This window comes from Dermacentor variabilis, unplaced genomic scaffold, assembly GCF_050947875.1.
Source record: "Dermacentor variabilis isolate Ectoservices unplaced genomic scaffold, ASM5094787v1 scaffold_13, whole genome shotgun sequence".
Classification (NCBI taxonomy): domain Eukaryota; kingdom Metazoa; phylum Arthropoda; class Arachnida; order Ixodida; family Ixodidae; genus Dermacentor; species Dermacentor variabilis.
Genome location: NW_027460291.1, coordinates 32,762,180 through 32,774,978, shown reverse-complemented (window position 1 = coordinate 32,774,978; position 12,799 = coordinate 32,762,180). Strand labels below are relative to the sequence as shown.

General features: G+C 49.9%; 1 protein-coding gene across 2 annotated transcripts in view; it reads left to right on the top strand.

Annotated features, from left to right (window-relative positions):
- Window positions 1-12,799, top strand: part of Mp (collagen XV/XVIII-type protein multiplexin) — a 448,114-nt gene that overhangs the window by 349,001 nt on the left and 86,314 nt on the right. The window lies entirely within an intron of this gene.

Genomic DNA, 12,799 nt, shown 5'->3' with positions numbered 1-12,799 from the left:
TACTATTACTGCGAACCGCACTCGCATACCTATCTTTAACTTTGGATTGGCAAAGCAAATTGGATTGGCAAAGCAAACGTTGATTGTCTCGGTGGCCATAATGTGGCAGCGTTATCAACCGATGGTTCTTGCGAGCTTCGCAGGCCCCTCGCGCCAGCGTCGGGCGCCGATCCCAACATAAAGAAAATGGTTGCGACGGACCTGTCCTCTGCGCAGGCTGAAGACCTTTGCCAAGTATTATCGTCCTACCGTGATATTTTCGACTTCGACGATCGCCCTTTAGGCCGGACGCTCGCGGTCAAGCATAGGATTCTTACTGGCGATGCTACGCCTATTCACCGACGACCGTATCGAGTTTCTGCGTCGGAACGCCGAGTAATTCAAAGTGAATGAACAAAATGCTAGAGAAAAACATCATTGAGCCTTCTTCAAGTCCCTGGGCGTCACCTGTGGTGTTGGTTAAGAAGAAGGACTGCACATGGCGCTTCTGTGTAGACTACCGTCATCTGAACAACATTACTAAGAAGGACGTCTACCCGCTCCCACGTATAGACGGCGCCCTTGACTGCCTCCACGGTTCCAGCTATTTCTCTTCTATTGATCTGCGTTCTGGATACTGGCAGATTGCTGTTGACGATATGGACAGAGAAAAAACAGCGTCCATCACACCTGATGGCCTATACCAATTTAAAGTAATGCCGTTTGGATTATGCAACGCCCCTGCCACCTTTGAGAGTATGATGGACTGCTTGCTCCAAGGTTTCAAATGGTCCACATGCCTCTGCTACCTCGATGACGTCATCGTCTTCTCGCCAACGTTTGACACGCACCTTGAGCGTCTAACAACTATACTTGATGTATTTCGCAAGGCGAAGCTGCAACTTAACTCTTCCAAATGTCGTTTTGGCCACCGTCAACTTACTCTTCTGGGCCATCTCGTTCACGCTTCCGGAGTACAGCCTGATCCCGACAAAACTCGCGCTGTCCGAGATTTTCCGGTTCCAAAGACAGCCGCAGACGTCCGAAGTTTTGTAGGTCTATGCTCGTACTTTCGTCGTTTTGTTCCAGATTTTGCGACAATTGCTAGACCCCTCACTAATCTTTTGAAGAAAGGCGTACAATTCTCGTGGGGCACTTCAGAAGCCGCCGCCTTCTCTCGTCTCGTCACTCTTCTAACCTCACCACCCGTTCTCGCCCACTTCGACCCTGATGCCCCTACAGAATTGCGTCCACATGCCAGCGGTCATGGCGTAGGTGCCGTCTTAGGCCAGCGTCAGCGTGGCCATGATCGCGTTATTGCTTATGCGAGCCGCCTCCTAGCGCCATCGGAGCGCAACTATTCCATTACGGAACGAGAGTGCCTTGCTGTTGTCTGGGCAGTTGCGAAGTTCCGTCCTTACCTTTACGGTCGCCCTTTTTCCGTAGTCACTGACCATCACGCTCTCTGCTGGCTCTCATCGCTAAATGATCCTACAGGCCGGCTTGGTCGATGGGCTTTGAGGCTACAAGAATTTTCATATTCCGTGGTGTACAAGTCTGGCCGCATACACCAAGACGCTGACAGCTTGTCGCGTTACGCTGTTGACGATCCTGACTCCTCCGATATTACCAGTGCTGCTTGCGTATTCTCGGTATCACAGCTGCTTCATTTCGCCGACGAGCAACGTCGTGACGCCTACATCAGAGCACTCATCGACCGTTTTGAACACTCTCCGGCCGATGCCACTCTACGCCTCTTCGTCCTCCGCGACGGTACTCTGTGCCGTCGTAACCTTGATCCGGGCGGCTCTGAGTTCCTACTTGTCATACCTAAACACCTCCGCTCAACCGTTCTAGAAGAGCTTCACGACGCACCAACGGCAGGACACCTCGGCGTATCTCGAACCTATGATCGTGTACGTCGCGTTTTTTCTGGCCGGGCCTTGCCCGTTCCGTACGACGTTACGTCGCCGCTTGTGAACTTTGCCAGCGGCGCAAGAAGCCTTCCCAGCTCCCCTCTGGTTACCTGCAGCCGCTAGAAATCCCTGCCGAGCCCTTCCATCGTGTTGGCTTAGACCTTCTCGGCCCATTTCCGGAATCTACATCAGGAAACAAGTGGGTTGCAGTCGCGGCTGACTACGCGACCCGCTACGCCGTAACCCGCGCTCTTCCGACCAGTTGCGCAACTGACGTTGCGGACTTCCTTCTACATGATATCATTTTGATGTATGGTGCTCCGCGTCAATCGCTAACAGGCCGTGGCCGTACGTTTTTGGCGAAAGTCATTGAGGACATCATGCGGGCCTGCACCTTTCAGCATAAATTTACTACCTCCTACCACCCTCAAACGAACGGCCTCACTGAGCGTTTGAACCGCACCCTTACATACATGCTATCCAAATACGTTTCAGACGACCGCCGTGACTGGAACCTGGCTCTACCCTACATTACCTTTGCATACAACTCTTCCTGCCTCGAAACTGCCGGCTTTTCCCCGTTTTACCTCTTGTATGGCAGTGAACCGACGCTACTGCTAGACACCGTGCTTCCGTCCGCCACAGCTTCAACTAGCGCTTATGCCCGTGATGCAATCGCCCGTGCTGACCATGCTCGTCAACTTGCGTGCGTTCGTCTACAAGTCTCTCAAGACAAACAGAAGCGACGCTACGACCTCCGTCACCGTGATGTCCATTTTGCGCCCGGCACCCTCGTGTTGCTTTGGTCACCATCGCGTAAAGTCGGCCTTTGTGAGAAACTGCTTTCTGTTATACCGGCCCATATCGCGTGCTCCAGCAAGTGACCGATGTCACCTATGAAATTGTTCCAGCCACGTCCACTACGTCCTCCGGTGTGACAACCAGTGACATTGTCCACGTCACCCGACTCAAGCCCTACAACTCTCCACGTGCCTTGGATAATTAACAGCACCGTGACGGCGCTTTTGCCGCCGGTGGGTAGTATTACGATATTATCGGTAGATACCCGAGAGACGAGCCGCCGCGAGAACGACGACGAAGTGGGTCTGTGCCCTTGGCACGAGAAAATGTCGGCCTGTTCTGGCTCCAGTCCAGTGTAAATAGCTTGTAAATAGCCTCTTCCATCTTTGTCTTCCTACACGTAATATATATATATATATATATATATATATATATATATATATATATATATATATATATATATATATATATATATATATATATATATATATATATATATATACGTGTGTAACGAAATGATGCCGCACTAGAGGCGTTGAGGCGTTGTAGCCAAAGAAAACTCAGTTAACTTATACCAACAGTTTCTAGAGTGGAACTCTCTTCGTCAGGGCTGTTTCAAAGTTTGTGTGGTCTTTCATCCCTGTAGCATGGTGCAACCGCAGCGACGTCTCCCTTCAGCCTCGAGCGCACTTGAAGGAGAGGGTGGCCCTCCCATCATCATCATCATCATCATCATCATCATCAGCCTGGTTACGCCCACTGCAGGGCAAAGGCCTCTCCCATACTTCTCCAACACCCCCGGTCATGTACTAATTGTGGCCATGCCATGCCTGCAAACTTCTTAATCTCATCCGCCCACCTAACTTTCTACCGCCCCCTGCTACGCTTCCCTTCCCTTGGGATCCAGTCCGTAACCCTTAATGACCATCGGTTATCTTCCCTACTCATTACTTCTCCTACCCACGCCCCATTTCTTTTTCTTGATTTCAACTAAGATGTCATTAACTCGCGTTTGTTCCCTCACCCAATCTGCTCTTTTCTTATCCCTTAACGTTACACCTATCATTCTTCTTTCCATAGCTCGTTGCGTCGTCCTCAATTTGAGTAGAACCCTTTTCGTAAGCCTCCAGGTTTCTGCCCCGTAGGTGAGTACTGGTAAGACACAGCTATTATATACTTTTCTCTTGAGGGATAATGGCAACCTGCTGTTCATGATCTGAGAATGCCTGCCAAAAGCACCCCAGCGCATTCTTATTCTTCTGATTATTTCCGTCTCGTGATCCGAATCCGCCCTCACTACCTGCCCTAAGTATATGTATTCCCTTACGACTTCCAGTGCCTCGCTGCCTATTGTAAATTGCTGTTCTCTTCCGAGACTGTTGAGCATTACTTTAGTTTTCTGCAGATTAATTTTTAGACCCACTCTTCTGCTTTGCCTCTCCAGGTCAGTGAGCATGCATTGCAATTGGTCCCCTGAGTTACTAAGCAAGGCAATGCCATCAGCGAATCGCAAGTTACTAAGGTATTCTTCATTAACTCTTATCCCCAATCCTTCCCACTGCACGTCTCTGAATACCTCCTGTAAACGCGCTGTGAATATCATTGGATAGATCGTATCTCCCTGCCTCACGCCTTTCTTTATTGGGATTTTGTTGCTTTCTTTATGGAGGACTACGGTAGCTGTGGAGCCGCTATAAATATCTTTCAGTATTTTTACATATGGCTCGTCTGCACCAAGATTCCGTAATGCCTCCATGAGTGCTGAGGTTTCGACTGAATCAAACGCTTTCTCGTAATCAATGAAAGCTATACATAAGGGCTGGTTATATTCCGCACATTTCTCTATCACCTGATTGATAGTGTGAATATGGTCTACTGTTGAGTAGTAGCCTTTACGCAATCCTGCCTGGTCCTTTGCTTGACAGAAGTCTAACGTGTTCCTGATTTTATTTGCGATTACCTTAGTAAATAGTTTGTAGGCAACGGACAGTAAGCTGATCGGTCTATAATTTTTGAACTCTTTGGCGTCCCCTTTCTTAAGGATTGGGATAATGTTAGCGTTCTCCGAAGATTCCGGTACGCTCGAAGTCATGAGGCATTGCATATAGAGGCTGGCCAGTTTTTCTAGAACAATCTGCTCACCATCCTTCAACAAATCTCCTGTCACCTGATCCTCCCCAGCTGCCTTCCACCTTTGCATAGCTCGCAAGGCTTTCTTTTTGTTTACTTCTTCCGGCGTTGCTTGTGGGATTTCAAATTCCTCTAGACTATTCTCTTTTCCATTATCGTCGTGGGTGCCACTGGTACTGTATAAATCTCTATAGAACTCCTATCTCACTATATAGAACTATCTCATCCATATTAGTAATGATATTGCCGGCTTTGTCTCTTAACGCATACATCTGATTCTTGCCAATTCCAAGGTTCTTCTTCACTGTTTTTAGGCTTCCTCCGTTCCTGAGAGCATGTTCATTCTATCCTTATTATACTTCCTAATGTCAGCTGTCTTATGCTTGTTGATTAACTTCGAAAGTTCTTCCAGTTCTATTCTAGCTGTAGGGTTAGAGGCTTTCATACATTGGCGTTTCTTGATCAGATCTTTCGTCTCCTGCGATAGTTTACTGGTATCCTGCCTAACGGAGTTACCACCGACTTCCATTGCACACTCCTTAATGATGCCCACAAAATTGTCGTTCATTGCTTCAACACTAAGGTCCTCTTCCTGAGTTAAAGCCGAATACCTGTTCTGCAGCTTGATCTGGAATTCCTCTATTTTCCCTCTTACGGCTAACTCCTTGATTGGCTTCTTATGTACCAGTTTCCTCCGTTCCCTCCTCAGGTCTAGGCTAATTCGAGTTCTTACCATCCTGTGGTCACTGCAGCGCACCTTGCCGAGCACGTCCGCTTCTTGTATGCTGCCAGGGTTAGCGCAGAGTATAAAGTCTATTTCATTTCTAGACTCGCCATTCGGGCTCCTCCACATCCACTTTCGGCTATTCCGCTTGCGGAAGAAGGTATTCATTATCCGCATATTATTCTGTTCTGCAAACTCTACTAATAGCTCTCCCCTGCTATTCCTAGTGCCTATGCCATATTCCCCCGCTGACATGTCTGCAGCCTGCTTGTTGCCTACCTTGGCATTGAAGTCCCCCATCAGTATAGTGTATTTTGTTTTAACTTTACCCATCGCCGATTCCACGTCTTCATAGAAGCTTTCGATTTCCTGGTCATCATGACTGGATGTAGGGGCGTAGACCTGTACGACCTTCAAATTGTACCGCTTATTAAGTTTCACAACAAGACCTGCCACCCCCTCGTTTATGCTACAGAATCCCTCAATGTTACCAGCTGTATCCTTATTAATCAGGAATCCGATTCCTAGTGCTCGTCTCTCCGCTATGCCCCGGTAGCACAGGACGTGCCCGCTTTTTAGAGGACGACGCAACGAGCTATGGAAAGAAGAATGATGGGTGTAACGTTAAGGGATCAAACGCGAGTTAATGACATCTTAGTTGAAATCAAGAAAAAGAAATGGGGGGCATGGGCAGGACATGTAATGAGGAGGGAAGATAACCGATGGTCATTAAGGGTTACGGACTGGATTCCAAGGGAAGGGAAGCGTAGCAGGGGGCTGCAGAAAGTGAGGTGGGCGAATGAGATTAAGTTTGCAGGGACAACATGGCCACAATTAGTACATGACCGGGGTAGTTGGAGAAGTATGGGAGAGGCCCTTGGGGTCCTGCAGTGGGCGTAACCAGGCTGATTATATATATATATATATATAGTGACAGTCGGTAATGTGGAAAGAAGACGACGCTGATGGTGGTCTTGGAGACGACGAAGTGTTTAGCAGTATCGATGCTCTACGCTTGTTGGCTCAGCCATTAAAAACCATCTGTAAATAGACGAACGCTTCTTCCTTCCCGTAACATCATTGGTCGACGTGCGGGGTACTCACTTGAGCAAGACGGAGCTCTGCAGCGGACGTAACCTGGCCGCCATGTCATCCGAAGGAGAGAGTACAACCGCGGCCCCGTCGTCGCCACCGACGGTCATCCTGGCCCAGCCTCGTGACCCTGGCATGTTTTCCGGGATTGACAACGTTGACGTCGATGACTGGTTACAGAATTATGAACGGGTCAGCGCACACAACAGGTGGGATAACACGCTTATGCTGGCTAATATAATATCCTACCTCAAGAAAACAGCACGGATTTGGTTCGAAACACATGAAGAAGAGATTACGAGTTGGGACCAGTGTAAACAGAAGCTGAGAGATTTGTTCGGCAAACCCGTCGGCCGCCAACGTGCTGCGAAGAAGGACCTTGGGACCCGTGTACAGACGTCCACTGAATCTTACGTGGCGTATATCCAGGACGTCCCCGCTCTTTGCCGCAAAGTAGATAACAATATGGCAGAGGCAGACAAGGTCAGCCACGTCCTAAAAGGCATCGCGGACGACGCGTTTAACCTGCTTGCTTATAAGAACATCACAATGGTCATTGAGATCATTAACGAATGTCGCCGCTTTGAAGACGCGAAGAGTCGCCGCATAGTTCGACAGTTTACGCGTCTAACTAATACCGCAGCTTCGTCGACGTGCGAAGACATTTGTCCACCGCGTGAGCCCACCTCCTGCGAGAATGTCGTACGTATCGTTCGGCGAGAAATCGAAGCAGCGTCTCCTTCCACGCCAGTCACGCAGTGCTTTGACGATCCCCGGCCGCTTGTGTCCCTCATTCAGTCGGTCATTCGCCAAGAACTTGCCAATGTAGGTCTTCCATCCATCTGTTCCGCCAGCCGTCCTGACTTTGCTTCGTCTGCTGTCTCTGCCTCTGTTCACCAAAGCCGATACGGTCCATATCCGAGCTATCGCAACCCGGCCAAATGGCGCACCCATGACGATAGACCCATCTGCTTTTACTGTGGACGTGCGGGCCACATCTCTCGCCACTGTCGAAGTTCCTGGCCAGCCCACTCTCGACCAAGCTTTCCCGCCTACCGCCACTCCCCACTGAATCCTCGCCCGCCATCACTCTCCACCGAGGTTGAAGACGCACCTGACAACGCTCGAGCCACTGCGACCAGCCGATCGCCATCACCACACAGTCGCCGCTCAAGTTCGCCCCAGCTGCGTCGCTCTTTATTCCCAGCGTACCGTTGACGCTCTCCGACGGGAAACTAACTGGGGCAGCTCCTGGAGGTGACGCTGCTCTAGAACACCGGCCTGAAATTCATCTGCTGACCCTGCCTACTAATTGGAACCTTCTGGACGTGAACGTGGATGGTTTGCCCGTTATAGCACTCATCGACACTGGAGCCCAAATTTCCATAATGAGTGCGGAGCTTCGAACGCGCTTGAAGAAAGTACTTACTCTTGCTCCGACTCGACCGCTCCAGGTCGCCGATGGGGGAACTCCGGCTGTGCTTGGAATGCGTACTGCTCGTGTCAGTGTCGCCAGTCGCCACACATCCGTTTTGTTTAGTGTGCTTGAACGTTGCCCTCACAATGTGATCCTCGGGCTCGACTTTTTGTCCGCCCATTCTGCTCTGATTGACTGTTCCGCCGGTGTTGTACAACTTGACCTACCCCTACCTGTTCCCATTGACCTTCCTGCTCCGGCTCAGCTTTGTTCCGAGGATTTTATACGCCTGCCATCTCTTGCAGCAACCTTCATCCCTGTTTTAGCCAGCCCACCTGTACCTGACGGAGACTATGTCCTTACTCCCGCGACGTCAGTCCTGCTTTCTCACAATGTCTCCTTCCCACACACCATCGTTTCTGCTGCGGACAATCAGACATGTCTTCCCATCCTAAATTTCTGACAGCGCCTGCAAGTAGTTCCTCGAGGCACGTCTCTTGCCACGTTGTCACCAACGCACGAGTGCCACATTTCTGCTCTATCTGTTGCGCCGTCTTCGACCACTGCTCATTCTGCGCCTTCTGCATCAGTCCCGATCGACGACTTTACAAAGACGATTGCAACGGACCTCTCAACCCAACAAGCCGCGCAGCTCCGTGGCCTCCTCGGGTCCTACTCCGACATTTTCGATCTGAACGATCGCCCTTTGCGTCAAACTACGGTCGTGAAGCATCGGATAAATACCGGCGATGCAGCACCTGTTCGCAGACGCCCATACCGGGTGTCGCCTTCTGAGCGACAAGTTATCCAGAGCGAGGTTGACAAGATGCTTGCCAAAGGGATTATTGAACACTCTTCCAGCCCGTGGGCGTCCCCTGTTGTTCTCGTCAAAAAGAAGGATAACAGCTGGCGATTCTGCGTTGACTATCGTCATCTAAACACGATCACCAAGTAAGATGTATATCCACTTCCCCGCATTGACGATGCTCTGGAATGTCTCCAAGGTGCCACTTATGTTTCATCTATAGACCTTCGCTCTGGATATTGGCAAATTTCCGTGGATGAAACGGACCGTGAACAGACCGCATTCGTCACACCAGACGGCCTATATCAGTTCGGAGTAATGCCACTTGGCTTATGCAATGCCCCGGCGACCTTTGAACGGATGATGGACATGCTCTTGCGTGGTTTGAAATGGTCCATCTGTTTGTGCTACTTGGATGACGTCATCGTATTCTCTTCAACTTTTGCGACTCATCTTGAAAGACTTTCATCTGTTCTTTCTATTTTTCGCACCGCTGGCTTGCAGCTCAGCTCATCCAAGTGCCACTTCGGTCACCGCCAAATAACCATGATCGGACACCTAGTCGATTCGTCAGGCATTCGCCCCGACCCCGCTAAAGTTCATGCTGTGCAGAATTTCCCCGTACCAACTTGTGCCAAAGATGCTCGCAGCTTTATGGGCCTTTGCTCTTACTTCCGCAGGTTTGTGGAAAATTTCGCCCATGTTGCCCGTCCCCTTACTGACCTCCTGAAGAAAGACGTTCCTTTCTGTTGGGGCTCTGAACAAGCGTCTGCTTTCTCGCAGCTCATCACGCTGCTTACCACACCTCCTGTTCTCGCCCATTTTGACCCCTCCGCTCCGACAGAAATCCGCACTGACGCCAGTGGCTACGGCATCGGCGCAGCTTTAGCTCAATGCCAAAGTGGGCACGACCGTGTAATCGCCTACGCCAGTCGCCTCCTTTCTCCCGCCGAGCGCAATTACTCGATTACTGAGCGCGAGTGCCTCGCCCTCATTTGGGCGGTGGGCAAGTTCCGACCCTACATATATGGTCGACCATTTACAGTTACAGCCGACCACCACGCCCTTTGTTGGCTTTCCTCCCTCAAGGATCCCACCGGAGGCCTCGGTCGCTGGGCCCTACGGCTGCAAGAATACACATACACTATGGTCTACAAGTCGGGTCGTCTACATCAGGACGCCGACTGCCTGTCTCGTCATCCCGTCGATGTACCGGACGGTTTAGTGGATGTCGCACCGATCTGCGTTTTTTCTCTCTCAGCCTTGCAAGACATTGGCGCTGAACAACGACGCGATGAGTCGTTACGCCCCATTATCGAACGCCTGCTCTCTGCTCCGTCTGACCCATCCCTTCACATGTTCGTACTACAAAATAACATCCTGTATCGCCGCAACATGCACCCCGACGGGCCCGAGCTCCTAACCGTCATTCCGTCTCATCTGCAGCAGATTGTACTGCAGCAACTGCAGGACGTTCCCACCGCTGGACACCTTGGCGTCACGCGGACCTATGACCGCATTCGGCGACGATTTTTCTGGCCCCGTCTCAACCGCTCCGTCCGGCGCTATGTTGCCGCGTGTGAGTCGTGTCAACGCCGAAAAAGACCAGCTGTGCCTCCTGCCGGACTGCTGCAGCCTTTGGATATACCGGCCGACTCTTTTTTTCGCGTTGGCCTTGATCTCCTCGGACCATTCCCTATATCCAAGGACGGAAATAGGTGGATTGCCGTCGCTACGGACTATACAACTCGCTATGCCATTAATAGAGCCCTACCGACCAGCTGCGCTACAGACGTCGCTGATTTCTTGCTTCACGACGTTATCTTGCACCACGGTGCACCTCGTCAACTTCTCAGCGATCGCGGCAGATACTTTCTTGCCAAAGTCATAGACGACTTACTTCGATCATGTGCTACTAAACACAAACTTACTACCGCTTACCATCCTCAAACTAACGGTCTTACCGAACGCCTGAACCGCACAATAACTGACATGATAGCAATGTATGTTTCCTCCGATCATCGCGACTGGGACATTGCTCTACCATTTGTCACCTTCGCTTACAATTCCTCGCGCCACGACACAGATGGCTATTCCCCCTTCTATCTCCTCTTCGGCCGTGAGCCGACTTTGCCTTTGGAGACTCTCCTTTCGACCACACTCGACTCGCCGACAGAGTACACACGGGATGTAATAGCCACAGCGACCCAAGCACGCCAGATTGCCCGCATTCGTCTTTCTGCTTCACAGACACGCCAGAAGTGCCGTTACGACCAGCGCCATCACGACGTGCACTACGAACCAGGTGCTCTTGTGCTAGTTTGGTATCCAGCTCGGCATGTTGGTATTTCTGAGAAATTCCTCTCGCGATACTATGGCCCTTACCGCATCCTTCGCCAAGTGACCCCTGTCACATATGAAGTGTCTCCGCTGAATGCCATGGTCCCTTCACCTCTCTCTGACATCATCCACGTCAGCCGTCTCAAACCTTACTTTTCTCAGACCGATGAGCCGCACCAATCAGGTGCTTTTTCCGACGGGGGTGATATCACAGTCGGTAATGTGGAAAGAAGACGACGCTGATGGTGGTCTTGGAGACGACGAAGTGTTTAACAGTATCGATGCTCTACGCTTGTTGTCTCAGCCATTAAAAGCCATCTGTAAATAGACGAACGCTTCTTCCTTCCCGTAACAATATATATATATATATATATATATATATATATATATATATATATATATATATATATATATATATATATATATATATATATATATATATATTGACGAGAACAACGGCAACCGCCCCTCGCTCACAACCGGCCGATCCCGGTGATAAAGTTGCCAGTGCGGCGCTCGCGTATCACTGAGATAAACAATTGGAATAGAATCGTTAGGTTATCCCTACCCAGCTCTCTCATCTAGCGGCTGCTCGTATAATAGTGTAAGCGGTGCCGAATGGCGCAATTGTGTAACAGGATGTGGCGGGCGCCGACAGATCCCCGGAAGCGTGCCAGACGGAACAGTATCTCGTGACAAATCGTCCAGTTCATCGTGTGGGACACAGCACGCTAGGCGACGCTCAAGATCGGGGTGGATGCGGCCAAATGTGCTGCCGCCGTACGCGCGAGTGACGCATGGCCTCGCAGCCTACACTTTTCACTGTGCACTTATTTCGTATCGCCTTTAAGCCACATAGGCTAGAGCTGACGCGTTGGCTAGCATTCAAGGCACTCGCATTCAAACCACTGTTGTACGTGTAGCAGAGTCAGAAATACGACCTTTGCATACAGGTGATAACTTTTCCTAAGAGGCCTGGTGCGGAGGTTAGAGGCCACGCGCTTCCTGCTATTCCATTTCGCTTGCACTATTTCGGCTAAGGCGCTCATGCGTGATGACGATTACTCAAAACAATACTGATTAGGATGAAAAAAAATGAAAAAAGAACCGAGTGGTGGAATACTTGATGTAGCACATATGAACGACGTTCAAATAAAAACTGAAAGGAAATTCAAATGTATTCACACTCAATACAATAAAACAAAAACAAAAATATACAAAAAAGCAAGAAAATGATAATTTCTGAATACAATGTCAGTGAAGATAAGAAAACAAATCGTAACGCATGTACCCTCGCGGCCGTAAACTACGTTGTGCTAACCTTTGAAAACAGTGGCTGAATCTCGTCGGGGGCAGTTTCCAAAATCGTGTTTGTCGTCATACAATCCTCGTGTTCAACACAATGGTATCTGGATGCATTATAGGTGGGCGTTGGAGCAGGGGTACGAAAGGGGATACGATAAACATTGACGCGCCACATTTACAACTGATATTTGCTGTTGGTGACACTTGATGCTGCTCTGTTTTTTTTTTTTCAGCCCTGTTTGCGCACGTGTTTTGCTCACTTCTGTCGCTACGTTCCTCTTCATATCGCA